This window comes from Tursiops truncatus, unplaced genomic scaffold (assembly GCF_011762595.2).
Source record: "Tursiops truncatus isolate mTurTru1 unplaced genomic scaffold, mTurTru1.mat.Y mat_scaffold_283_arrow_ctg1, whole genome shotgun sequence".
Taxonomy (NCBI): Eukaryota; Metazoa; Chordata; class Mammalia; order Artiodactyla; family Delphinidae; genus Tursiops; species Tursiops truncatus.
In genome coordinates, this window is record NW_022983261.1 from 45603 (window position 1) to 73160 (window position 27558).

The following is a 27558-nucleotide window of genomic DNA, read 5'->3' on the forward strand; positions in this document are numbered from 1 at the left end:
AAGTATTGCTGGGGCGCAGGATTGCCAGCCTGTGCCTTTTGATTCTCATTTTCTCAGGTGATAGGCCCAGCAGTGGGTGTTGACTGATTGACTAGTAGCTCAATGTTTCCCTTTTCAAGCACCTCCACTGTGTTTTCATTAGTGGCTCTTACCACGTCCCCCTTAGAACCGAGGGTACGCATTTCTCCACAATCCCTTCAGCATTTATTGTTTGCAGCATTTCTGCTAATGGCCATTCCGAGTGCTGTGAGCGGATAGGTTTTTGTAATTTGGGTTTGCATGTCTTTAAAAATTCCTAAAATTCATCATTTTTCCACGCCTGTTTTCTTTTCTTTTCTTTTTAAAGAAAGAAAAGAAAACAAAAACGTGGGGTACAATATACCTCTTGAAATCGTTTTTCCTTGGAATGTTGCCCTCTTTTGAATTTTTGGTCGATGTTTGACCCCAGGATTTTTTTGGAGGGCAGGTGTTATTTACAGGCCTGCAAGTTTGGTGACTATTTAATGACCATTAGCACTGGGTTTAAAGCTGCTGTTTTGGGAAACGGCCACAAGGCGGCAGCATTTCTCCATTCCCAAATCTGGGTACTAGGGCAGCAGAGCCTTTCTGGAAGTCGTGTTCCTAGGTTGTACATTAGAATGGAATGTGCCAGGAGAAAACGCCCATAAGTTTATGTGGCATTACTTCTGGTTGGTTTTTTAAACTATTTTAATCGGGGTAACGATTAGAATATTGTTTGTCCTAGGTGTACACAGTCTGGTTCATTTGTACATTATATACGTCTATTCACGTACAGATCCTCTTCCCCTGTGAAATATCACAGAGTGTTCCGTACACCTCCCTTGCTACGTGGTCGGTCTTTTTGATATATGGTATACAATATGTATTTGTATACGTATGGTAACGCTAATCTTAATTTATCCATTCCGCCCACCTTTCCTTTTTAGATAAGCATAGTTGTTTTCTAAGTCTGTGAGTGTCTTTCTCTGTGCAAATATGTTCATTTGTGTCAGTTATTACATAACGCCTATAAGTGGTATCATAGGATATAGGTCTTGGCTTTCCGACTTACCGCACGTTCTGCGATTATCTCCAAGCTCATCTATGGTGCCTCAAAGAGCAGTGTTTCATTGTTTTCCGTGGTTAATATTCCATTGTGTACACGGACCATTTCTTCTTAATCCATTCGTCTGTTGATGGACATTTTGGTAGCTTCACCGTCTTGGCTATTGTGAATAAGGCCTCAGTGCAGCTGTTGCAGCCGGGTCTCCTCGCTTCTGGTCTTCTCAGGTGAGAGGCCCAGTGGTGTGACTGCTGGATTGAATGGTACCCTCAATTTTTACTTCTAAGGCAGCTCCTTTCCTGTTCTTATTGGCTGTTACCACTTGACATCTCGCCAGCAGCTAGAGGGTACACAGTTCTCTAAAACCCCTTCAGTGTTGACTGTGTGTAGAATTTTTGCTGATCGTCGGTCGACAGGTGTGTGTTGCAAACTTTTTGTAGATTAGATCTGCATGAGTCTAATAATTCCTGAGGTTGAGCTTTTATCCATTTCCCTTTCTATTTATGTATGTATGTATGTATTTTAGTTATCTACCTATCTATTTAGTTTTGCGGTACGCGGGCCTCTCACCGTTGTGGCCTCTCCCGTTGCGGAGCACAGGCTCTGGACGCGCAGGCTCAGCGGCCATGGCTCACGGGCCCAGCCACTCCGCGGCATGTGGGATCTTCCCGGACCGGGGCACGAACCCGTGTCCCCTGCGTCGGCAGGCGGACTCTCAACCGCTGCGCCACCAGGGAAGCCCCTGTTTTGAATTTTTTTTGGTCCGTTCCCTACCTCAGCACAATATTTTAGGGCAGGTGTCCTTTACGGCCCTGAGTCCTTGTGACTATTAAGTGACCATTAGCTGCGGGCTTAAAGCCGCTCTTGCGGGAAACGGCCACAAGGCGGCAGCATTTCTACCTTTGCAGCTCTGGGTTCCTGGGCGACAGCGCTTTCCGGGAAATCGTGTTAGTAGCCTGCAGATTAGAGGGGAATGTGCCAGGGCAAACCCCCAAGAGCTTATACCTCCTACTTCTTGTTTTTTAAATTAAATTTTTTTTAGGTATCAGAGCAAGTTTGATAAAAAAAAATGCAGTTATTCTCCTAAGTGTACAGAATCTGGTTCATCATATCAACGTATCCGTCTATTCCTCTTTGGATCCTTTCCCGTGTAGGTTATTATAGAGTGTTGAGTAGACCTCTTGGCGTTCCATAGGTATTCTGTGGTTATATATTTCATCTGTATTAGTACATGTCTGTTAACCCCCATATCATAATTCATACATTCCTTTCACCTTTCCATTTGGCTAAACGTAATTTTGTTTTCTTAATCCATGCTCTTCCTTCTCTTGGAAATAAGTTCATGAGTATCAATTTTGAGGTAACACCTATAAGTGATGTCATAGGATATCTGTCTTTCAGTTTCTTTCTTACTTCAAGTTGGGTGGTTATCTCTAGGTCCTTATATGGTGGTGCAAACGGCACTGTTTCATTGTTTTCCGTGGCTAATATTCCATTGTTGACATGGACCACTTCCTCTTTGTGCATTTTCCTGTTGCTGGACATTTCGGTTTCTTCCAAGTCTTGGCTATATTAAATGTTTCTGCCGTGCAGGATTGCCAGCCTGTGTCTCTTCCATTCTGCCCTGCTCAGGGGATAGGCGCATCAAAGGACCTACCAGATCACATGGTAGCTCAGTTTTTTTTTTTTTTTTGGTAGCTCAGATTTTACCCTTAAACGCACCTCCATTATGTTCTCCCTGCTGGCTGTTACCAGTTGACATCCCCCCAGCAGCTAGTGGGTACACAGTTTTCTGAAACCCCTTCAGCATTTATTCTTTGTAGACTTTTTGCTGAAGAGCATTCTGACGGCTGTGAGGTGAACATTTCTGTCGATTGGATTTGCATGGCTTTATTAATTGCTGATGTTGAGCATTTTTAAATTCCCTTTTATTTTAAAGGAACAAAGAAGACAGAATGGGCGTAAAACATGCCTCTTGAAATTGTCTTCTTGAAATGTTGACGTCTTTGAATTTTCTGGTCGATTTACGACCCCAGGATTTTTTTTTTTTTTTTTTTTGATGGCAGGTGTCATTTACTGGCCTGCAATTATTTTGAATATTAAGTGACCATTAGCGCTGTTGTGGGAAACGGCCAGAAGGCGGCAGCACTTCTCCTTACCAAATCTGGTTACTAGGGCATCAGAGCCATAATGGAAGTGGCGTTGTAAATTGTAAATTAGAATGGAGTGTGCCAGGAAAAAGCCCCTTAGGTTTATGTCTCATTACTTGCTGTTCGTTTTTTAAATTTAATTTTTATTTTGTGTCAGAGCAAATTTGATTACAATGTTTTGCTTGTTCTAGGTGTGCAAGATGTGGTTGTTTTACACGTATACATATATCTATTCTTCTTCGGGTCCTTCTCCCATGTAGCTTATGACACCATGTTGAGTAGTCTCCTCTTGGTATGCCGTAGGTCTGTGGCGACTTTGTATTTCACACGTGTTTGTATATCTCTGTCAACCCCAATGTCCTAATGTATCCAATCCTCACACCTTTCCATTTGGTGAACCATAAGTTTGCTTAATGAATCTGTGATTGGATGTCTCTGTGGAAATATCTTCACTGGTATCGATTTTTAGGTAACCCCTCTAAGTGGTATCATACGTTAGGTGTCTTTTGCTTTCTCGCTTACTGCACGTTGCGTGATCACCTCTAGACTCATCTGTGGTGCTACAAGTGGCATTGATTCATTTTTTTCCCCACGCTAATATTCCTCTCTACACGTAGCAGTTCTTCTTTGTCCACTCATCTGTTGGTGGACTTTTGGTTGCTTCCGTGCCTTGGCTATTGTAATACTGCTGCAGTGCAGATTTCCTGCCTGTGTCTTTCCAATTCTGTCTTCTTAGGCTGTAGGCCGCGGAGTGGGCCTGCTGGATCATAGAGTAGCTGAATGTGTACCTTTTAAAGGCACCTCCGTTCTGTTCCCATGAGTGGCTCTTACCAGGTTACGTCCCACTTGAAACTGAGGGTATGCATGTCTCCACAACCTCTTCAGCATTGATCGTTTGTAGTTTCTTTGCTGATGGTTATTCTGACTGGTGTGAGTTGATAGCTCTTTGTGGTTGGATTTGCATGTGTCTCATAATCCCTTGAAATTGAGCTCTGAGGCATGTCCTTTTATGTTTCAAACTGTTATGACAGCTTACGTACTTCAAATGGTTTTCTTGAAATATGTGCCACATTTTGAAATATTTTGGCCTTTACCTGCGTCAGGACATTTTGAGGGCAGGTTTTCCTTTGCAGCCCTGCGGTACTTGGGCATATGAAGTGACCATTCGCACAGATTTCCAAGCTGCTGTTGCAGGTATCGGCCAGAGGCCGCAGCCTTTCTACGATGCCCACTCTGGTACCTAGGGAGACAGACCTTCCTGCCAGTGGTGTTCCTCAGATATCAATTAGACTGCCATGTGCCCTGATAAACCCCCCAAAGCTTATGTCTCCTTACTCATGTTTGTTTTCTTAATTCATATTTTCTAGTGGAGTAATATTCCATCGTGTGCATGGACCACTTCTTCTTGGTGCACTCCTCTGTTGATGGACATTTTCGTTGCTTCCAAGTGTCGGCTATGGTAAGTATTGCTGGGGCGCAGGATTGCCAGCCTGTGCCTTTTGATTCTCATTTTCTCAGGTGATAGGCCCAGCAGTGGGTGTTGACTGATTGACTAGTAGCTCAATGTTTCCCTTTTCAAAGCACCTCCACTGTGTTTTCATTAGTGGCTCTTACCACGTCCCCCTTAGAACCGAGGGTACGCATTTCTCCACAATCCCTTCAGCATTTATTGTTTGCAGCATTTCTGCTAATGGCCATTCCGAGTGCTGTGAGCGGATAGGTTTTTGTAATTTGGGTTTGCATGTCTTTAAAAATTCCTAAAATTCATCATTTTTCCACGCCTGTTTTCTTTCTTTTCTTTAAAAAGAAAGGAAAAGAAAAGAAAAACGTGGGGGTACAATATACCTCTTGAAATCGTTTTCTTGGAATGTTGCCCTCTTTTGAATTTTTGGTCGATGTTTGACCCCAGGATTTTTTTGGAGGGCAGGTGTTATTTACAGGCCTGCAAGTTTGGTGACTATTTAATGACCATTAGCACTGGGTTTAAAGCTGCTGTTTTGGGAAACGGCCACAAGGCGGCAGCATTTCTCCATTCCCAAATCTGGGTACTAGGGCAGCAGAGCCTTTCTGGAAGTCGTGTTCCTAGGTTGTACATTAGAATGGAATGTGCCAGGAGAAACGCCCATAAGTTTATGTGGCATTACTTCTGGTTGGTTTTTTTAAACTATTTTAATCGGGGTAACGATTAGAATATTGTTTGTCCTAGGTGTACACAGTCTGGTTCATTTGTACATTATATACGTCTATTCACGTACAGATCCTCTTCCCCTGTGAAATATCACAGAGTGTTCCGTACACCCTCCCTTGCTACTTGGTCGGTCTTTTTGATATATGTATACAATATGTATTTGTAACGTTATGGTAACGCTAATCTTAATTTATCCATTCCGCCCACCTTTCCTTTTAGATAAGCATAGTTGTTTTCTAAGTCTGTGAGTGTCTTTCTCTGTGCAAATATGTTCATTTGTGTCAGTTATTACATAACGCCTATAAGTGGTATCATAGGATATAGGTCTTTGGCTTTCCGACTTACCGCACGTTCTGCGATTATCTCCAAGCTCATCTATGGTGCCTCAAAGAGCAGTGTTCCATTGTGTACACGGACCATTTCTTCTTAATCCATTTGTCTGTTGATGGACATTTTGGTAGCTTCACCGTCTTGGCTATTGTGAATAAGGCCTCAGTGCAGCTGTTTGCAGCCCGGGTCTCCTCGCTTCTGGTCTTCTCAGGTGAGAGGCCCAGTGGTGTGACTGCTGGATTGAATGGTACTCAATTTTTACTTCTAAAGGCAGCTCCTTTCTGTTCTTATTGGCTGTTACCACTTGACATCTCGCCAGCAGCTAGAGGGTACACAGTTCTCTAAAACCCCTTCAGTGTTGACTGTGTGTAGAATTTTTGCTGATCGTCGGTCGACAGGTGTGTGTTGCAAACTTTTTGTAGATTAGATCTGCATGAGTCTAATAATTCCTGAGGTTGAGCTTTTATCCATTTCCCTTTCTATTTATGTATGTATGTATGTATGTATTTAGTTATCTACCTATCTATTTAGTTTTGCGGTACGCGAGGCCTCTCACCGTTGTGGCCTCTCCCGTTGCGGAGCACAGGCTCTGGACGCGCAGGCTCAGCGGCCATGGCTCACGGGCCCAGCCACTCCGCGGCATGTGGGATCTTCCCGGACCGGGGCACGAACCCGTGTCCCCTGCGTCGGCAGGCGGACTCTCAACCGCTGCGCCACCAGGGAAAGCCCCTGTTTTGAATTTTTTTGGTCCGTTCCCTACCTCAGCACAATATTTTAGGGCAGGTGTCCTTTACGGCCCTGAGTCCTTGTGACTATTAAGTGACCATTAGCTGCGGGCTTAAAGCCGCTCTTGCGGGAAACGGCCACAAGGCGGCAGCATTTCTACCTTTGCAGCTCTGGGTTCCTGGGCGACAGCGCTTTCCGGGAAATCGTGTTAGTAGCCTGCAGATTAGAGGGGAATGTGCCAGGGCAAACCCCCAAGAGCTTATACCCCTACTTCTTGTTTTTTAAATTAAATTTTTTTTAGGTATCAGAGCAAGTTTGATAAAAAAAAATGCAGTTTCTCCTAAGTGTACAGAATCTGGTTCATCATATCAACGTATCCGTCTATTCCTCTTTGGATCCTTTCCCGTGTAGGTTATTATAGAGTGTTGAGTAGACCTCTTGGCGTTCCATAGGTATTCTGTGGTTATATATTTCATCTGTATTAGTACATGTCTGTTAACCCCCATATCATAATTCATACATTCCTTTCACCTTTCCATTTGGCTAAACGTAATTTTGTTTTCTTAATCCATGCTCTTCCTTCTCTTGGAAAATAAGTTCATGAGTATCAATTTTGAGGTAACACCTATAAGTGATGTCATAGGATATCTGTCTTTCAGTTTCTTTCTTACTTCAAGTTGGGTGGTTATCTCTAGGTCCTTATATGGTGGTGCAAACGGCACTGTTTCATTGTTTTCCGTGGCTAATATTCCATTGTTGACATGGACCACTTCCTCTTTGTGCATTTTCCTGTTGCTGGACATTTCGGTTTCTTCCAAGTCTTGGCTATATTAAATGTTTCTGCCGTGCAGGATTGCCAGCCTGTGTCTCTTCCATTCTGCCCTGCTCAGGGGATAGGCGCATCAAAGGACCTACCAGATCACATGGTAGCTCAGTTTTTTTTTTTTTTTTTTTTGGTAGCTCAGATTTTACCCTTAAACGCACCTCCATTATGTTCTCCCTGCTGGCTGTTACCAGTTGACATCCCCCCAGCAGCTAGTGGGTACACAGTTTTCTGAAACCCCTTCAGCATTTATTCTTTGTAGACTTTTTGCTGAAGAGCATTCTGACGGCTGTGAGGTGAAACATTTCTGTCGATTGGATTTGCATGGCTTTATTAATTGCTGATGTTGAGCATTTTTAAATTCCCTTTTATTTTAAAGGAACAAAGAAGACAGAATGGGCGTAAAACATGCCTCTTGAAATTGTCTTCTTGAAATGTTGACGTCTTTTGAATTTTCTGGTCGATTTACGACCCCAGGATTTTTTTTTTTTTTTTTTTGATGGCAGGTGTCATTTACTGGCCTGCAATTATTTTGAATATTAAGTGACCATTAGCGCTGTTGTGTGAAACGGCCAGAAGGCGGCAGCACTTCTCCTTACCAAATCTGGTTACTAGGGCATCAGAGCCATAATGGAAGTGGCGTTGTAAATTGTAAATTAGAATGGGAGTGTGCCAGGAAAAAGCCCCTTAGGTTTATGTCTCATTACTTGCTGTTCGTTTTTTAAATTTAATTTTTATTTTGTGTCAGAGCAAATTTGATTACAATGTTTTGCTTGTTCTAGGTGTGCAAGATGTGGTTGTTTTACACGTATACATATATCTATTCTTCTTCGGGTCCTTCTCCCATGTAGCTTATGACACCATGTTGAGTAGTCTCCTCTTGGTATGCCGTAGGGTCTGTGGCGACTTTGTATTTCACACGTGTTTGTATATCTCTGTCAACCCCAATGTCCTAATGTATCCAATCCTCACACCTTTCCATTTGGTGAACCATAAGTTTGCTTAATGAATCTGTGATTGGATGTCTCTGTGGAAATATCTTCACTGGTATCGATTTTTAGGTAACCCCTATAAGTGGTATCATACGTTAGGTGTCTTTTGCTTTCTCGCTTACTGCACGTTGCGTGATCACCTCTAGACTCATCTGTGGTGCTACAAGTGGCATTGATTCATTTTTTTCCCCACGCTAATATTCCATCTCTACACGTAGCAGTTCTTCTTTGTCCACTCATCTGTTGGTGGACTTTTGGTTGCTTCCGTGCCTTGGCTATTGTAATACTGCTTGCAGTGCAGATTTCCTGCCTGTGTCTTTCCAATTCTGTCTTCTTAGGCTGTAGGCCGCGGAGTGGGCCTGCTGGATCATAGAGTAGCTGAATGTGTACCTTTTAAAGGCACCTCCGTTCTGTTCCCATGAGTGGCTCTTACCAGGTTACGTCCCACTTGAAACTGAGGGTATGCATGTCTCCACAACCTCTTCAGCATTGATCGTTTGTAGTTTCTTTGCTGATGGTTATTCTGACTGGTGTGAGTTGATAGCTCTTTGTGGTTGGATTTGCATGTGTCTCATAATCCCTTGAAATTGAGCTCTGAGGCATGTCCTTTTATGTTTCAAACTGTTATGACAGCTTACGACTTCAAATGGTTTTCTTGAAATATGTGCCACATTTGAAATATTTTGGCCTTTACCTGCGTCAGGACATTTTGAGGGCAGGTTTCCTTTGCAGCCCTGCGGTACTTGGGCATATGAAGTGACCATTCGCACAGATTTCCAAGCTGCTGTTGCAGGTATCGGCCAGAGGCCGGCAGCCTTTCTACGATGCCCACTCTGGTACCTAGGGAGACAGACCTTCCTGCCAGTGGTGTTCCTCAGATATCAATTAGACTGCCATGTGCCCTGATAAACCCCCCAAAGCTTATGTCTCCTTACTCATGTTTGTTTTTTTAATTCATATTTTCTAGTGGAGTAATATTCCATCGTGTGCATGGACCACTTCTTCTTGGTGCACTCCTCTGTTGATGGACATTTTTCGTTGCTTCCAAGTGTCGGCTATTGGTAAGTATTGCTGGGGCGCAGGATTGCCAGCCTGTGCCTTTTGATTCTCATTTTCTCAGGTGATAGGCCCAGCAGTGGGTGTGACTGATTGACTAGTAGCTCAATGTTTCCCTTTTCAAAGCACCTCCACTGTGTTTTCATTAGTGGCTCTTACCACGTCCCCCTTAGAACCGAGGGTCGCATTTCTCCACAATCCCTTCAGCATTTATTGTTTGCAGCATTTCTGCCTAATGGCCATTCCGAGTGCTAGTGAGCGGATAGGTTTTTGTAATTTGGGATTGCATGTCTTTAAAAATTCCTAAAATTCATCATTTTTCCACGCCTGTTTCTTTTCTTTTCTTTAAAAAGAAAGGAAAAGAAAAGAAAAACGTGGGGGGTACAATATACCTCTTGAAATCGTTTTCTTGGAATGTTGCCCTCTTTTGAATTTTTGGTCGATGTTTGACCCCAGGATTTTTTTGGAGGGCAGGTGTTATTTACAGGCCTGCAAGTTTGGTGACTATTTAATGACCATTAGCACTGGGTTTAAAGCTGCTGTTTTGGGAAACGGCCACAAGGCGGCAGCATTTCTCCATTCCCAAATCTGGGTACTAGGGCAGCAGAGCCTTTCTGGAAGTCGTGTTCCTAGGTTGTACATTAGAATGGAATGTGCCAGGAGAAACGCCCATAAGTTTATGTGGCATTACTTCTGGTTGGTTTTTTAAACTATTTTAATCGGGGTAACGATTAGAATATTGTTTGTCCTAGGTGTACACAGTCTGGTTCATTTGTACATTATATACGTCTATTCACGTACAGATCCTCTTCCCCTGTGAAATATCACAGAGTGTTCCGTACACCTCCCTTGCTACGTGGTCGGTCTTTTTGATTATTTGTATACGTGTGGTAACGCTAATCTTAATTTATCCATTCCGCCCACCTTTCCTTTTAGATAAGCATAGTTGTTTTCTAAGTCTGTGAGTGTCTTTCTCTGTGCAAATATGTTCATTTGTGTCAGTTATTACATAACGCCTATAAGTGGTATCATAGGATATAGGTCTTTGGCTTTCCGACTTACCGCACGTTCTGCGATTATCTCCAAGCTCATCTATGGTGCCTCAAAGAGCAGTGTTCCATTGTGTACACGGACCATTTCTTCTTAATCCATTCGTCTGTTGATGGACATTTTGGTAGCTTCACCGTCTTGGCTATTGTGAATAAGGCCTCAGTGCAGCTGTTTGCAGCCCGGGTCTCCTCGCTTCTGGTCTTCTCAGGTGAGAGGCCCAGTGGTGTGGACTGCTGGATTGAATGGTACCTCAATTTTTACTTCTAAAGGCAGCTCCTTTCTGTTCTTATTGGCTGTTACCACTTGACATCTCGCCAGCAGCTAGAGGGTACACAGTTCTCTAAAACCCCTTCAGTGTTGACTGTGTGTAGAATTTTTGCTGATCGTCGGTCGACAGGTGTGTGTTGCAAACTTTTTGTAGATTAGATCTGCATGAGTCTAATAATTCCTGAGGTTGAGCTTTTAATCCATTTCCCTTTCTATTTATGTATGTATGTATGTATGTATTTAGTTATCTACCTATCTATTTAGTTTTGCGGTACGCGGGCCTCTCACCGTTGTGGCCTCTCCCGTTGCGGAGCACAGGCTCTGGACGCGCAGGCTCAGCGGCCATGGCTCACGGGCCCAGCCACTCCGCGGCATGTGGGATCTTCCCGGACCGGGGCACGAACCCGTGTCCCCTGCGTCGGCAGGCGGACTCTCAACCGCTGCGCCACCAGGGAAGCCCCTGTTTTGAATTTTTTTGGTCCGTTCCCTACCTCAGCACAATATTTTAGGGCAGGTGTCCTTTACGGCCCTGAGTCCTTGTGACTATTAAGTGACCATTAGCTGCGGGCTTAAAGCCGCTCTTGCGGGAAACGGCCACAAGGCGGCAGCATTTCTACCTTTGCAGCTCTGGGTTCCTGGGCGACAGCGCTTTCCGGGAAATCGTGTTAGTAGCCTGCAGATTAGAGGGGAATGTGCCAGGGCAAACCCCCAAGAGCTTATACCTCCTACTTCTTGTTTTTTAAATTAAATTTTTTTTTAGGTATCAGAGCAAGTTTGATAAAAAAAAATGCAGTTTCTCCTAAGTGTACAGAATCTGGTTCATCATATCAACGTATCCGTCTATTCCTCTTTGGATCCTTTCCCGTGTAGGTTATTATAGAGTGTTGAGTAGACCTCTTGGCGTTCCATAGGTATTCTGTGGTTATATATTTCATCTGTATTAGTACATGTCTGTTAACCCCCATATCATAATTCATACATTCCTTTCACCTTTCCATTTGGCTAAACGTAATTTTGTTTTCTTAATCCATGCTCTTCCTTCTCTTGGAAATAAGTTCATGAGTATCAATTTTGAGGTAACACCTATAAGTGATGTCATAGGATATCTGTCTTTCAGTTTCTTTCTTACTTCAAGTTGGGTGGTTATCTCTAGGTCCTTATATGGTGGTGCAAACGGCACTGTTTCATTGTTTTCCGTGGCTAATATTCCATTGTTGACATGGACCACTTCCTCTTTGTGCATTTTCCTGTTGCTGGACATTTCGGTTTCTTCCAAGTCTTGGCTATATTAAATGTTTCTGCCGTGCAGGATTGCCAGCCTGTGTCTCTTCCATTCTGCCCTGCTCAGGGGATAGGCGCATCAAAGGACCTACCAGATCACATGGTAGCTCAGTTTTTTTTTTTTTTTTTTTTTTTTGGTAGCTCAGATTTTACCCATTAAACGCACCTCCATTATGTTCTCCCTGCTGGCTGTTACCAGTTGACATCCCCCCAGCAGCTAGTGGGTACACAGTTTTCTGAAACCCCTTCAGCATTTATTCTTTGTAGACTTTTTGCTGAAGAGCATTCTGACGGCTGTGAGGTGAACATTTCTGTCGATTGGATTTGCATGGCTTATTATTGCTGATGTTGAGCATTTTTTAAATTCCCTTTTATTTTAAAGGAACAAAGAAGACAGAATGGGCGTAAAACATGCCTCTTGAAATTGTCTTCTTGAAATGTTGACGTCTTTTGAATTTTCTGGTCGATTTACGACCCCAGGATTTTTTTTTTTTTTTTTGATGGCAGGTGTCATTTACTGGCCTGCAATTATTTTGAATATTAAGTGACCATTAGCGCTGTTGTGGGAAACGGCCAGAAGGCGGCAGCACTTCTCCTTACCAAATCTGGTTACTAGGGCAATCAGAGCCATAATGGAAGTGGCGTTGTAAATTGTAAATTAGAATGGAGTGTGCCAGGAAAAAGCCCCTTAGGTTTATGTCTCATTACTTGCTGTTCGTTTTTTTAAATTTAATTTTTATTTTGTGTCAGAGCAAATTTGATTACAATGTTTTGCTTGTTCTAGGTGTGCAAGATGTGGTTGTTTTACACGTATACATATATCTATTCTTCTTCGGGTCCTTCTCCCATGTAGCTTATGACACCATGTTGAGTAGTCTCCTCTTGGTATGCCGTAGGTCTGTGGCGACTTTGTATTTCACACGTGTTTGTATATCTCTGTCAACCCCAATGTCCTAATGTATCCAATCCTCACACCCTTTCCATTGGTGAACCATAAGTTTGCTTAATGAATCTGTGATTGGATGTCTCTGTGGAAATATCTTCACTGGTATCGATTTTTTAGGTAACCCCTATAAGTGGTATCATACGTTAGGTGTCTTTTGCTTTCTCGCTTACTGCACGTTGCGTGATCACCTCTAGACTCATCTGTGGTGCTACAAGTGGCATTGATTCATTTTTTTCCCCACGCTAATATTCCATCTCTACACGTAGCAGTTCTTCTTTGTCCACTCATCTGTTGGTGGACTTTTGGTTGCTTCCGTGCCTTGGCTATTGTAATACTGTTGCAGTGCAGATTTCCTGCCTGTGTCTTTCCAATTCTGTCTTCTTAGGCTGTAGGCCGCGGAGTGGGCCTGCTGGATCATAGAGTAGCTGAATGTGTACCTTTTAAAGGCACCTCCGTTCTGTTCCCATGAGTGGCTCCTTACCAGGTTACGTCCCACTTGAAACTGAGGGTATGCATGTCTCCACAACCTCTTCAGCATTGATCGTTTGTAGTTTCTTTGCTGATGGTTATTCTGACTGGTGTGAGTTGATAGCTCTTTGTGGTTGGATTTGCATGTGTCTCATAATCCCTTGAAATTGAGCTCTGAGGCATGTCCTTTTATGTTTCAAACTGTTATGACAGCTTACGTCTTCAAATGGTTTTCTTGAAATATGTGCCACATTTTGAATATTTTTGGCCTTACCTGCGTCAGGACATTTTGAGGGCAGGTTTCCTTTGCAGCCCTGCGGTACTTGGGCATATGAAGTGACCATTCGCACAGATTTCCAAGCTGCTGTTGCAGGTATCGGCCAGAGGCCGGCAGCCTTTCTACAATGCCCACTCTGGTACCTAGGGAGACAGACCTTCCTGCAGTGGTGTTCCTCAGATATCAATTAGACTGCCATCGTGCCCTGATAAACCCCCCAAAGCTTATGTCTCCTTACTCATGTTTGTTTTCTTAATTCATATTTTCTAGTGGAGTAATATTCCATCGTGTGCATGGACCACTTCTTCTTGGTGCACTCCTCTGTTGATGGACATTTTCGTTGCTTCCAAGTGTCGGCTATGGTAAGTATTGCTGGGGCGCAGGATTGCCAGCCTGTGCCTTTTGATTACTCATTTTCTCAGGTGATAGGCCCAGCAGTGGGTGTTGACTGATTGACTAGTAGCTCAATGTTTCCCTTTTCAAAGCACCTCCACTGTGTTTTTCATTAGTGGCTCTTACCACGTCCCCCTTAGAACCGAGGGTACGCATTTCTCCACAATCCCTTCAGCATTTATTGTTTGCAGCATTTCTGCCAATGGCCATTCCGAGTGCTGTGAGCGGATAGGTTTTTGTAATTTGGGTTGCATGTCTTTAAAAATTCCTAAAATTCATCATTTTTCCACGCCTGTTTTCTTTTCTTTTCTTTAAAAAGAAAGGAAAAGAAAAGAAAAACGTGGGGGTACAATATACCTCTTGAAATCGTTTTCTTGGAATGTTGCCCTCTTTTGAATTTTTGGTCGATGTTTGACCCCAGGATTTTTTGGAGGGCAGGTGTTATTTACAGGCCTGCAAGTTTGGTGACTATTTAATGACCATTAGCACTGGGTTAAAGCTGCTGTTTTGGGAAACGGCCACAAGGCGGCAGCATTTCTCCATTCCCAAATCTGGGTACTAGGGCAGCAGAGCCTTTCTGGAAGTCGTGTTCCTAGGTTGTTACATTAGAATGGAATGTGCCAGGAGAAACGCCCATAAGTTTATGTGGCATTACTTCTGGTTTGGTTTTTTAAACTATTTTAATCGGGGTAACGATTAGAATATTGTTTGTCCTAGGTGTACACAGTCTGGTTCATTTGTACATTATATACGTCTATTTCACGTACAGATCCTCTTCCCCTGTGAAATATCACAGAGTGTTCCGTACACCTCCCTTGCTACGTGGTCGGTCTTTTGATATTTGTATACGTGTGGTAACGCTAATCTTAATTTATCCATTCCGCCCACCTTTCCTTTTAGATAAGCATAGTTGTTTTCTAAGTCTGTGAGTGTCTTTCTCTGTGCAAATATGTTCATTTGTGTCAGTTATTACATAACGCCTATAAGTGGTATCATAGGATATAGGTCTTTGGCTTTCCGACTTACCGCACGTTCTGCGATTATCTCCAAGCTCATCTATGGTGCCTCAAAGAGCAGTGTTCCATTGTGTACACGGACCATTTCTTCTTAATCCATTTGTCTGTTGATGGACATTTTGGTAGCTTCACCGTCTTGGCTATTGTGAATAAGGCCTCAGTGCAGCTGTTGCAGCCCGGGTCTCCTCGCTTCTGGTCTTCTCAGGTGAGAGGCCCAGTGGTGTGACTGCTGGATTGAATGGTACCTCAATTTTTACTTCTAAAGGCAGCTCCTTTCTGTTCTTATTGGCTGTTACCACTTGACATCTCGCCAGCAGCTAGAGGGTACACAGTTCTCTAAAACCCCTTCAGTGTTGACTGTGTGTAGAATTTTTGCTGATCGTCGGTCGACAGGTGTGTGTTGCAAACTTTTTGTAGATTAGATCTGCATGAGTCTAATAATTCCTGAGGTTGAGCTTTTATCCATTTCCCTTTCTATTTATGTATGTATGTATGTATTTAGTTATCTACCTATCTATTTAGTTTTGCGGTACGCGGGCCTCTCACCGTTGTGGCCTCTCCCGTTGCGGAGCACAGGCTCTGGACGCGCAGGCTCAGCGGCCATGGCTCACGGGCCCAGCCACTCCGCGGCATGTGGGATCTTCCCGGACCGGGGCACGAACCCGTGTCCCCTGCGTCGGCAGGCGGACTCTCAACCGCTGCGCCACCAGGGAAGCCCCTGTTTTGAATTTTTTTGGTCCGTTCCCTACCTCAGCACAATATTTTAGGGCAGGTGTCCTTTACGGCCCTGAGTCCTTGTGACTATTAAGTGACCATTAGCTGCGGGCTTAAAGCCGCTCTTGCGGGAAACGGCCACAAGGCGGCAGCATTTCTACCTTTGCAGCTCTGGGTTCCTGGGCGACAGCGCTTTCCGGGAAATCGTGTTAGTAGCCTGCAGATTAGAGGGGAATGTGCCAGGGCAACCCCCAAGAGCTTATACCTCCTACTTCTTGTTTTTTAAATTAAATTTTTTTTAGGTATCAGAGCAAGTTTGATAAAAAAAAAATGCAGTTTCTCCTAAGTGTACAGAATCTGGTTCATCATATCAACGTATCCGTCTATTCCTCTTTGGATCCTTTCCCGTGTAGGTTATTATAGAGTGTTGAGTAGACCTCTTGGCGTTCCATAGGTATTCTGTGGTTATATATTTCATCTGTATTAGTACATGTCTGTTAACCCCCATATCATAATTCATACATTCCTTTCACCTTTCCATTTGGCTAAACGTAATTTTGTTTTCTTAATCCATGCTCTTCCTTCTCTTGGAAATAAGTTCATGAGTATCAATTTTGAGGTAACACCTATAAGTGATGTCATAGGATATCTGTCTTTCAGTTTCTTTCTTACTTCAAGTTGGGTGGTTATCTCTAGGTCCTTATATGGTGGTGCAAACGGCACTGTTTCATTGTTTTCCGTGGCTAATATTCCATTGTTGACATGGACCACTTCCTCTTTGTGCATTTTCCTGTTGCTGGACATTTCGGTTTCTTCCAAGTCTTGGCTATATTAAATGTTTCTGCCGTGCAGGATTGCCAGCCTGTGTCTCTTCCATTCTGCCCTGCTCAGGGGATAGGCGCATCAAAGGACCTACCAGATCACATGGTAGCTCAGTTTTTTTTTTTTTTTTTTTGGTAGCTCAGATTTTACCCTTAAACGCACCTCCATTATGTTCTCCCTGCTGGCTGTTACCAGTTGACATCCCCCCCAGCAGCTAGTGGGTACACAGTTTTCTGAAACCCCTTCAGCATTTATTCTTTGTAGACTTTTTGCTGAAGAGCATTCTGACGGCTGTGAGGTGAACATTTCTGTCGATTGGATTTGCATGGCTTTATTAATTGCTGATGTTGAGCATTTTTAAATTCCCTTTTATTTTAAAGGAACAAAGAAGACAGAATGGGCGTAAAACATGCCTCTTGAAATTGTCTTCTTGAAATGTTGACGTCTTTTGAATTTTCTGGTCGATTTACGACCCCAGGATTTTTTTTTTTTTTTTTTTGATGGCAGGTGTCATTTACTGGCCTGCAATTATTTTGAATATTAAGTGACCATTAGCGCTGTTGTGGGAAACGGCCAGAAGGCGGCAGCACTTCTCCTTACCAAATCTGGTTACTAGGGCATCAGAGCCATAATGGAAGTGGCGTTGTAAATTGTAAATTAGAATGGAGTGTGCCAGGAAAAAGCCCCTTAGGTTTATGTCTCATTACTTGCTGTTCGTTTTTTAAATTTAATTTTTATTTTGTGTCAGAGCAAATTTGATTACAATGTTTTGCTTGTTCTAGGTGTGCAAGATGTGGTTGTTTTACACGTATACATATATCTATTCTTCTTCGGGTCCTTCTCCCATGTAGCTTATGACACCATGTTGAGTAGTCTCCTCTTGGTATGCCGTAGGTCTGTGGCGACTTTGTATTTCACACGTGTTTGTATATCTCTGTCAACCCCAATGTCCTAATGTATCCAATCCTCACACCTTTCCATTTGGTGAACCATAAGTTTGCTTAATGAATCTGTGATTGGATGTCTCTGTGGAAATATCTTCACTGGTATCGATTTTTAGGTAACCCCTATAAGTGGTATCATACGTTAGGTGTCTTTTGCTTTCTCGCTTACTGCACGTTGCGTGATCACCTCTAGACTCATCTGTGGTGCTACAAGTGGCATTGATTCATTTTTTTCCCCACGCTAATATTCCATCTCTACACGTAGCAGTTCTTCTTTGTCCACTCATCTGTTGGTGGACTTTTGGTTGCTTCCGTGCCTTGGCTATTGTAATACTGCTGCAGTGCAGATTTCCTGCCTGTGTCTTTCCAATTCTGTCTTCTTAGGCTGTAGGCCGCGGAGTGGGCCTGCTGGATCATAGAGTAGCTGAATGTGTACCTTTTAAAGGCACCTCCGTTCTGTTCCCATGAGTGGCTCTTACCAGGTTACGTCCCACTTGAAACTGAGGGTATGCATGTCTCCACAACCTCTTCAGCATTGATCGTTTGTAGTTTCTTTGCTGATGGTTATTCTGACTGGTGTGAGTTGATAGCTCTTTGTGGTTGGATTTGCATGTGTCTCATAATCCCTTGAAATTGAGCTCTGAGGCATGTCCTTTTATGTTTCAAACTGTTATGACAGCTTACGACTTCAAATGGTTTTCTTGAAATATGTGCCACATTTTGAAATATTTTGGCCTTTACCTGCGTCAGGACATTTTGAGGGCAGGTTTCCTTTGCAGCCCTGCGGTACTTGGGCATATGAAGTGACCATTCGCACAGATTTCCAAGCTGCTGTTGCAGGTATCGGCCAGAGGCCGGCAGCCTTTCTACGATGCCCACTCTGGTACCTAGGGAGACAGACCTTCCTGCCAGTGGTGTTCCTCAGATATCAATTAGACTGCCATGTGCCCTGATAAACCCCCCAAAGCTTATGTCTCCTTACTCATGTTTGTTTTTTTAATTCATATTTTCTAGTGGAGTAATATTCCATCGTGTGCATGGACCACTTCTTCTTGGTGCACTCCTCTGTTGATGGACATTTTCGTTGCTTCCAAGTGTCGGCTATGGTAAGTATTGCTGGGGCGCAGGATTGCCAGCCTGTGCCTTTTGATTCTCATTTTCTCAGGTGATAGGCCCAGCAGTGGGTGTTGACTGATTGACTAGTAGCTCAATGTTTCCCTTTTCAAAGCACCTCCACTGTGTTTTCATTAGTGGCTCTTACCACGTCCCCCTTAGAACCGAGGGTACGCATTTCTCCACAATCCCTTCAGCATTTATTGTTTGCAGCATTTCTGCTAATGGCCATTCCGAGTGCTGTGAGCGGATAGGTTTTTGTAATTTGGGTTTGCATGTCTTTAAAAATTCCTAAAATTCATCATTTTTCCACGCCTGTTTTCTTTTCTTTCTTTAAAAAGAAAGGAAAAGAAAAGAAAAACGTGGGGGTACAATATACCTCTTGAAATCGTTTTCTTGGAATGTTGCCCTCTTTTGAATTTTTGGTCGATGTTTGACCCCAGGATTTTTTTGGAGGGCAGGTGTTATTTACAGGCCTGCAAGTTTGGTGACTATTTAATGACCATTAGCACTGGGTTTAAAGCTGCTGTTTTGGGAAACGGCCACAAGGCGGCAGCATTTCTCCATTCCCAAATCTGGGTACTAGGGCAGCAGAGCCTTTCTGGAAGTCGTGTTCCTAGGTTGTACATTAGAATGGAATGTGCCAGGAGAAACGCCCATAAGTTTATGTGGCATTACTTCTGGTTGGTTTTTTAAACTATTTTAATCGGGGTAACGATTAGAATATTGTTTGTCCTAGGTGTACACAGTCTGGTTCATTTGTACATTATATACGTCTATTCACGTACAGATCCTCTTCCCCTGTGAAATATCACAGAGTGTTCCGTACACCTCCCTTGCTACGTGGTCGGTCTTTTTGATATTTGTATACGTGTGGTAACGCTAATCTTAATTTATCCATTCCGCCCACCTTTCCTTTTAGATAAGCATAGTTGTTTTCTAAGTCTGTGAGTGTCTTTCTCTGTGCAAATATGTTCATTTGTGTCAGTTATTACATAACGCCTATAAGTGGTATCATAGGATATAGGTCTTTGGCTTTCCGACTTACCGCACGTTCTGCGATTATCTCCAAGCTCATCTATGGTGCCTCAAAGAGCAGTGTTCCATTGTGTACACGGACCATTTCTTCTTAATCCATTTGTCTGTTGATGGACATTTTGGTAGCTTCACCGTCTTGGCTATTGTGAATAAGGCCTCAGTGCAGCTGTTGCAGCCCGGGTCTCCTCGCTTCTGGTCTTCTCAGGTGAGAGGCCCAGTGGTGTGACTGCTGGATTGAATGGTACCTCAATTTTTACTTCTAAAGGCAGCTCCTTTCTGTTCTTATTGGCTGTTACCACTTGACATCTCGCCAGCAGCTAGAGGTACACAGTTCTCTAAAACCCCTTCAGTGTTGACTGTGTGTAGAATTTTTGCCTGATCGTCGGTCGACAGGTGTGTGTTGCAAACTTTTTGTAGATTAGATCTGCATGAGTCTAATAATTCCTGAGGTTGAGCTTTTATCCATTTCCCTTTCTATTTATGTATGTATGTATGTATTTAGTTATCTACCTATCTATTTAGTTTTGCGGTACGCGGGCCTCTCACCGTTGTGGGCCCTCTCCGTTGCGGAGCACAGGCTCTGGACGCGCGGCTCAGCGGCCATGGCTCACGGGCCCAGCCACTCCGCGGCATGTGGGATCTTCCCGGACCGGGGCACGAACCCGTGTCCCCTGCGTCGGCAGGCGGACTCTCAACCGCTGCGCCACCAGGGAAGCCCCTGTTTTGAATTTTTTTGGTCCGTTCCCTACCTCAGCACAATATTTTAGGGCAGGTGTCCTTTACGGCCCTGAGTCCTTGTGACTATTAAGTGACCATTAGCTGCGGGCTTAAAGCCGCTCTTGCGGGAAACGGCCACAAGGCGGCAGCATTTCTACATTTGACAGCTCTGGGTTCCTGGGCGACAGCGCTTTCCGGGAAATCGTGTTAGTAGCCTGCAGATTAGAGGGGAATGTGCCAGGGCAAACCCCCAAGAGCTTATACCTCCTACTTCTTGTTTTTTAAATTAAATTTTTTTAGGTTATCAGAGCAAGTTTGATAAAAAAAAATGCAGTTTCTCCTAAGTGTACAGAATCTGGTTCATCATATCAACGTATCCGTCTATTCCTCTTTGGATCCTTTCCCGTGTAGGTTATTATAGAGTTGTTGAGTAGACCTCTTGGCGTTCCATAGGTATTCTGTGGTTATATATTTCATCTGTATTAGTACATGTCTGTTAACCCCCATATCATAATCATACATTCCTTTCACCTTTCCAGTTTGGCTAAACGTAATTTTGTTTTCTTAATCCATGCTCTTCCTTCTCTTGGAAATAAGTTCATGAGTATCAATTTTGAGGTAACACCTATAAGTGATGTCATAGGATATCTGTCTTTCAGTTTCTTTCTTACTTCAAGTTGGGTGGTTATCTCTAGGTCCTTATATGGTGGTGCAAACGGCACTGTTTCATTGTTTTCCGTGGCTAATATTCCATTGTTGACATGGACCACTTCCTCTTTGTGCATTTTCCTGTTGCTGGACATTTCGGTTTCTTCCAAGTCTTGGCTATATTAAATGTTTCTGCCGTGCAGGATTGCCAGCCTGTGTCTCTTCCATTCTGCCCTGCTCAGGGGATAGGCGCATCAAAGGACCTACCAGATCACATGGTAGCTCAGTTTTTTTTTTTTTTTTTTTGGTAGCTCAGATTTTACCCTTAAACGCACCTCCATTATGTTCTCCCTGCTGGCTGTTACCAGTTGACATCCCCCAGCAGCTAGTGGGTACACAGTTTTCTGAAACCCCTTCAGCATTTATTCTTTGTAGACTTTTTGCTGAAGAGCATTCTGACGGCTGTGAGGTGAACATTTCTGTCGATTGGATTTGCATGGCTTTATTAATTGCTGATGTTGAGCATTTTTAAATTCCCTTTTATTTTAAAGGAACAAAGAAGACAGAATGGGCGTAAAACATGCCTCTTGAAATTGTCTTCTTGAAATGTTGACGTCTTTTGAATTTTCTGGTCGATTTACGACCCCAGGATTTTTTTTTTTTTTTTTTGATGGCAGGTGTCATTTACTGGCCTGCAATTATTTTGAATATTAAGTGACCATTAGCGCTGTTGTGGGAAACGGCCAGAAGGCGGCAGCACTTCTCCTTACCAAATCTGGTTACTAGGGCATCAGAGCCATAATGGAAGTGGCGTTGTAAATTGTAAATTAGAATGGAGTGTGCCAGGAAAAAGCCCCTTAGGTTTATGTCTCATTACTTGCTGTTCGTTTTTAAATTTAATTTTTATTTTGTGTCAGAGCAAATTTGATTACAATGTTTTGCTTGTTCTAGGTGTGCAAGATGTGGTTGTTTTACACGTATACATATATCTATTCTTCTTCGGGTCCTTCTCCCATGTAGCTTATGACACCATGTTGAGTAGTCTCCTCTTGGTATGCCGTAGGTCTGTGGCGACTTTGTATTTCACACGTGTTTGTATATCTCTGTCAACCCCAATGTCCTAATGTATCCAATCCTCACACCTTTCCATTTGGTGAACCATAAGTTTGCTTAATGAATCTGTGATTGGATGTCTCTGTGGAAATATCTTCACTGGTATCGATTTTTAGGTAACCCCTATAAGTGGTATCATACGTTAGGTGTCTTTTGCTTTCTCGCTTACTGCACGTTGCGTGATCACCTCTAGACTCATCTGTGGTGCTACAAGTGGCATTGATTCATTTTTTTCCCCACGCTAATATTCCATCTCTACACGTAGCAGTTCTTCTTTGTCCACTCATCTGTTGGTGGACTTTTGGTTGCTTCCGTGCCTTGGCTATTGTAATAGTGCTGCAGTGCAGATTTCCTGCCTGTGTCTTTCCAATTCTGTCTTCTTAGGCTGTAGGCCGCGGAGTGGGCCTGCTGGATCATAGAGTAGCTGAATGTGTACCTTTTAAAGGCACCTCCGTTCTGTTCCCATGAGTGGCTCTTACCAGGTTACGTCCCACTTGAAACTGAGGGTATGCATGTCTCCACAACCTCTTCAGCATTGATCGTTTGTAGTTTCTTTGCTGATGGTTATTCTGACTGGTGTGAGTTGATAGCTCTTTGTGGTTGGATTTGCATGTGTCTCATAATCCCTTGAAATTGAGCTCTGAGGCATGTCCTTTTATGTTTCAAACTGTTATGACAGCTTACGTCTTCAAATGGTTTTCTTGAAATATGTGCCACATTTTGAAATATTTTGGCCTTTACCTGCGTCAGGACATTTTGAGGGCAGGTTTCCTTTGCAGCCCTGCGGTACTTGGGCATATGAAGTGACCATTCGCACAGATTTCCAAGCTGCTGTTGCAGGTATCGGCCAGAGGCCGGCAGCCTTTCTACGATGCCCACTCTGGTACCTAGGGAGACAGACCTTCCTGCCAGTGGTGTTCCTCAGATATCAATTAGACTGCCATGTGCCCTGATAAACCCCCCAAAGCTTATGTCTCCTTACTCATGTTTGTTTTTTTAATTCATATTTTCTAGTGGAGTAATATTCCATCGTGTGCATGGACCACTTCTTCTTGGTGCACTCCTCTGTTGATGGACATTTTCGTTGCTTCCAAGTGTCGGCTATGGTAAGTATTGCTGGGGCGCAGGATTGCCAGCCTGTGCCTTTTGATTCTCATTTTCTCAGGTGATAGGCCCAGCAGTGGGTGTTGACTGATTGACTAGTAGCTCAATGTTTCCCTTTTCAAAGCACCTCCACTGTGTTTTCATTAGTGGCTCTTACCACGTCCCCCTTAGAACCGAGGGTACGCATTTCTCCACAATCCCTTCAGCATTTATTGTTTGCAGCATTTCTGCTAATGGCCATTCCGAGTGCTGTGAGCGGATAGGTTTTTGTAATTTGGGTTTGCATGTCTTTAAAAATTCCTAAAATTCATCATTTTTCCACGCCTGTTTTCTTTTCTTTCTTTAAAAAGAAAGGAAAAGAAAAGAAAAACGTGGGGGTACAATATACCTCTTGAAATCGTTTTCTTGGAATGTTGCCCTCTTTTGAATTTTTGGTCGATGTTTGACCCCAGGATTTTTTTGGAGGGCAGGTGTTATTTACAGGCCTGCAAGTTTGGTGACTATTTAATGACCATTAGCACTGGGTTTAAAGCTGCTGTTTTGGGAAACGGCCACAAGGCGGCAGCATTTCTCCATTCCCAAATCTGGGTACTAGGGCAGCAGAGCCTTTCTGGAAGTCGTGTTCCTAGGTTGTACATTAGAATGGAATGTGCCAGGAGAAACGCCCATAAGTTTATGTGGCATTACTTCTGGTTGGTTTTTTAAACTATTTTAATCGGGGTAACGATTAGAATATTGTTTGTCCTAGGTGTACACAGTCTGGTTCATTTGTACATTATATACGTCTATTCACGTACAGATCCTCTTCCCCTGTGAAATATCACAGAGTGTTCCGTACACCTCCCTTGCTACGTGGTCGGTCTTTTTGATATTTGTATACGTGTGGTAACGCTAATCTTAATTTATCCATTCCGCCCACCTTTCCTTTTAGATAAGCATAGTTGTTTTCTAAGTCTGTGAGTGTCTTTCTCTGTGCAAATATGTTCATTTGTGTCAGTTATTACATAACGCCTATAAGTGGTATCATAGGATATAGGTCTTTGGCTTTCCGACTTACCGCACGTTCTGCGATTATCTCCAAGCTCATCTATGGTGCCTCAAAGAGCAGTGAGCAGTGTTCCATTGTGTACACGGACCATTTCTTCTTAATCCATTTGTCTGTTGATGGACATTTTGGTAGCTTCACCGTCTTGGCTATTGTGAATAAGGCCTCAGTGCAGCTGTTGCAGCCCGGGTCTCCTCGCTTCTGGTCTTCTCAGGTGAGAGGCCCAGTGGTGTGACTGCTGGATTGAATGGTACCTCAATTTTTACTTCTAAAGGCAGCTCCTTTCTGTTCTTATTGGCTGTTACCACTTGACATCTCGCCAGCAGCTAGAGGGTACACAGTTCTCTAAAACCCCTTCAGTGTTGACTGTGTGTAGAATTTTTGCTGATCGTCGGTCGACAGGTGTGTGTTGCAAACTTTTTGTAGATTAGATCTGCATGAGTCTAATAATTCCTGAGGTTGAGCTTTTATCCATTTCCCTTTCTATTGTATGTATGTATGTATGTATTTAGTTATCTACCTATCTATTTAGTTTTGCGGTACGCGGGCCTCTCACCGTTGTGGCCTCTCCCGTTGCGGAGCACAGGCTCTGGACGCGCAGGCTCAGCGGCCATGGCTCACGGGCCCAGCCACTCCGCGGCATGTGGGATCTTCCCGGACCGGGGCACGAACCCGTGTCCCCTGCGTCGGCAGGCGGACTCTCAACCGCTGCGCCACCAGGGAAGCCCCTGTTTTGAATTTTTTTGGTCCGTTCCCTACCTCAGCACAATATTTTAGGGCAGGTGTCCTTTACGGCCCTGAGTCCTTGTGACTATTAAGTGACCATTAGCTGCGGGCTTAAAGCCGCTCTTGCGGGAAACGGCCACAAGGCGGCAGCATTTCTACCTTTGCAGCTCTGGGTTCCTGGGCGACAGCGCTTTCCGGGAAATCGTGTTAGTAGCCTGCAGATTAGAGGGGAATGTGCCAGGGCAAACCCCCAAGAGCTTATACCTCCTACTTCTTGTTTTTTAAATTAAATTTTTTTTAGGTATCAGAGCAAGTTTGATAAAAAAAAAAATGCAGTTTCTCCTAAGTGTACAGAATCTGGTTCATCATATCAACGTATCCGTCTATTCCTCTTTGGATCCTTTCCCGTGTAGGTTATTATAGAGTGTTGAGTAGACCTCTTGGCGTTCCATAGGTATTCTGTGGTTATATATTTCATCTGTATTAGTACATGTCTGTTAACCCCCATATCATAATTCATACATTCCTTTCACCTTTCCATTTGGCTAAACGTAATTTTGTTTTCTTAATCCATGCTCTTCCTTCTCTTGGAAATAAGTTCATGAGTATCAATTTTGAGGTAACACCTATAAGTGATGTCATAGGATATCTGTCTTTCAGTTTCTTTCTTACTTCAAGTTGGGTGGTTATCTCTAGGTCCTTATATGGTGGTGCAAACGGCACTGTTTCATTGTTTTCCGTGGCTAATATTCCATTGTTGACATGGACCACTTCCTCTTTGTGCATTTTCCTGTTGCTGGACATTTCGGTTTCTTCCAAGTCTTGGCTATATTAAATGTTTCTGCCGTGCAGGATTGCCAGCCTGTGTCTCTTCCATTCTGCCCTGCTCAGGGGATAGGCGCATCAAAGGACCTACCAGATCACATGGTAGCTCAGTTTTTTTTTTTTTTTTTTTTTTGGTAGCTCAGATTTTACCCTTAAACGCACCTCCATTATGTTCTCCCTGCTGGCTGTTACCAGTTGACATCCCCCCAGCAGCTAGTGGGTACACAGTTTTCTGAAACCCCTTCAGCATTTATTCTTTGTAGACTTTTTGCTGAAGAGCATTCTGACGGCTGTGAGGTGAACATTTCTGTCGATTGGATTTGCATGGCTTTATTAATTGCTGATGTTGAGCATTTTAAATTCCCTTTTATTTTAAAGGAAACAAAGAAGACAGAATGGGCGTAAAACATGCCTCTTGAAATTGTCTTCTTGAAATGTTGACGTCTTTTGAATTTTCTGGTCGATTTACGACCCAGGATTTTTTTTTTTTTTTTTTTTTGATGGCAGGTGTCATTTACTGGCCTGCAATTATTTTGAATATTAAGTGACCATTAGCGCTGTTGTGGGAAACGGCCAGAAGGCGGCAGCACTTCTCCTTACCAAATCTGGTTACTAGGGCATCAGAGCCATAATGGAAGTGGCGTTGTAAATTGTAAATTAGAATGGAGTGTGCCAGGAAAAAAGCCCCTTAGGTTTATGTCTCATTACTTGCTGTTCGTTTTTTAAATTTAATTTTTATTTTGTGTCAGAGCAAATTTGATTACAATGTTTTGCTTGTTCTAGGTGTGCAAGATGTGGTTGTTTTACACGTATACATATATCTATTCTTCTTCGGGTCCTTCTCCCATGTAGCTTATGACACCATTTTGAGTAGTCTCCTCTTGGTATGCCGTAGGTCTGTGGCGACTTTGTATTTCACACGTGTTTGTATATCTCTGTCAACCCCAATGTCCTAATGTATCCAATCCTCACACCTTTCCATTTGGTGAACCATAAGTTTGCTTAATGAATCTGTGATTGGATGTCTCTGTGGAAATATCTTCACTGGTATCGATTTTTAGGTAACCCTATAAGTGGTATCATCGTTAGGTGTCTTTTGCTTTCTCGCTTACTGCACGTTGCGTGATCACCTCTAGACTCATCTGTGGTGCTACAAAGTGGCATTGATTCATTTTTTTCCACGCTAATATTCCATCTCTACACGTAGCAGTTCTTCTTGTCCACTCATGGTTTGGGACTTTGGTTGCTTCCGTGCCTGGCTATTGTAATAGTGCTGCAGTGCAGATTTCCTGCCTGTGTCTTTCCAATTCTGTCTTCTTAGGCTGTAGGCCGCGGAGAGGGCCTGCTGGATCATAGAGTAGCTGAATGTGTACCTTTTAAAGGCACCTCCGTTCTGTTCCCCATGAGTGGCTCTTACCAGGTTACGTCCCACTTGAAACTGAGGGTATGCATGTCTCCACAACCTCTTCAGCATTGATCGTTTTGTAGTTTCTTTGCTGATGGTATTCGACTGGTGTGAGTTGATAGCTCTTTTGTGGTTGGATTTGCATGTGTCTCATAATCCCTTGAAATTGAGCTCTGAGGCATGTCCTTTTATGTTTCAAACTGTTATGACAGCTTACGTCTTCAAATTGTTTTCTTGAAAATATGTGCCACATTTTGAAATATTTTGGCCCCTTTACCTGCGTCAGACATTTTGAGGGCAGGTTTCCTTTGCAGCCCT

General features: G+C 43.3%; 1 long non-coding RNA gene across 1 annotated transcript; it reads left to right on the forward strand.

The window, feature by feature from the left end:
• The first annotated feature begins 4567 nt into the window (after positions 1-4567).
• On the forward strand, positions 4568-24343 carry LOC141277743 (uncharacterized). Its single transcript, XR_012329524.1, has 4 exons — positions 4568-4672; positions 13888-13979; positions 18521-18612; positions 23150-24343. It is a non-coding gene; the product is annotated as an uncharacterized lncRNA (long non-coding RNA).
• The last annotated feature ends 3215 nt before the right edge of the window (positions 24344-27558 follow it).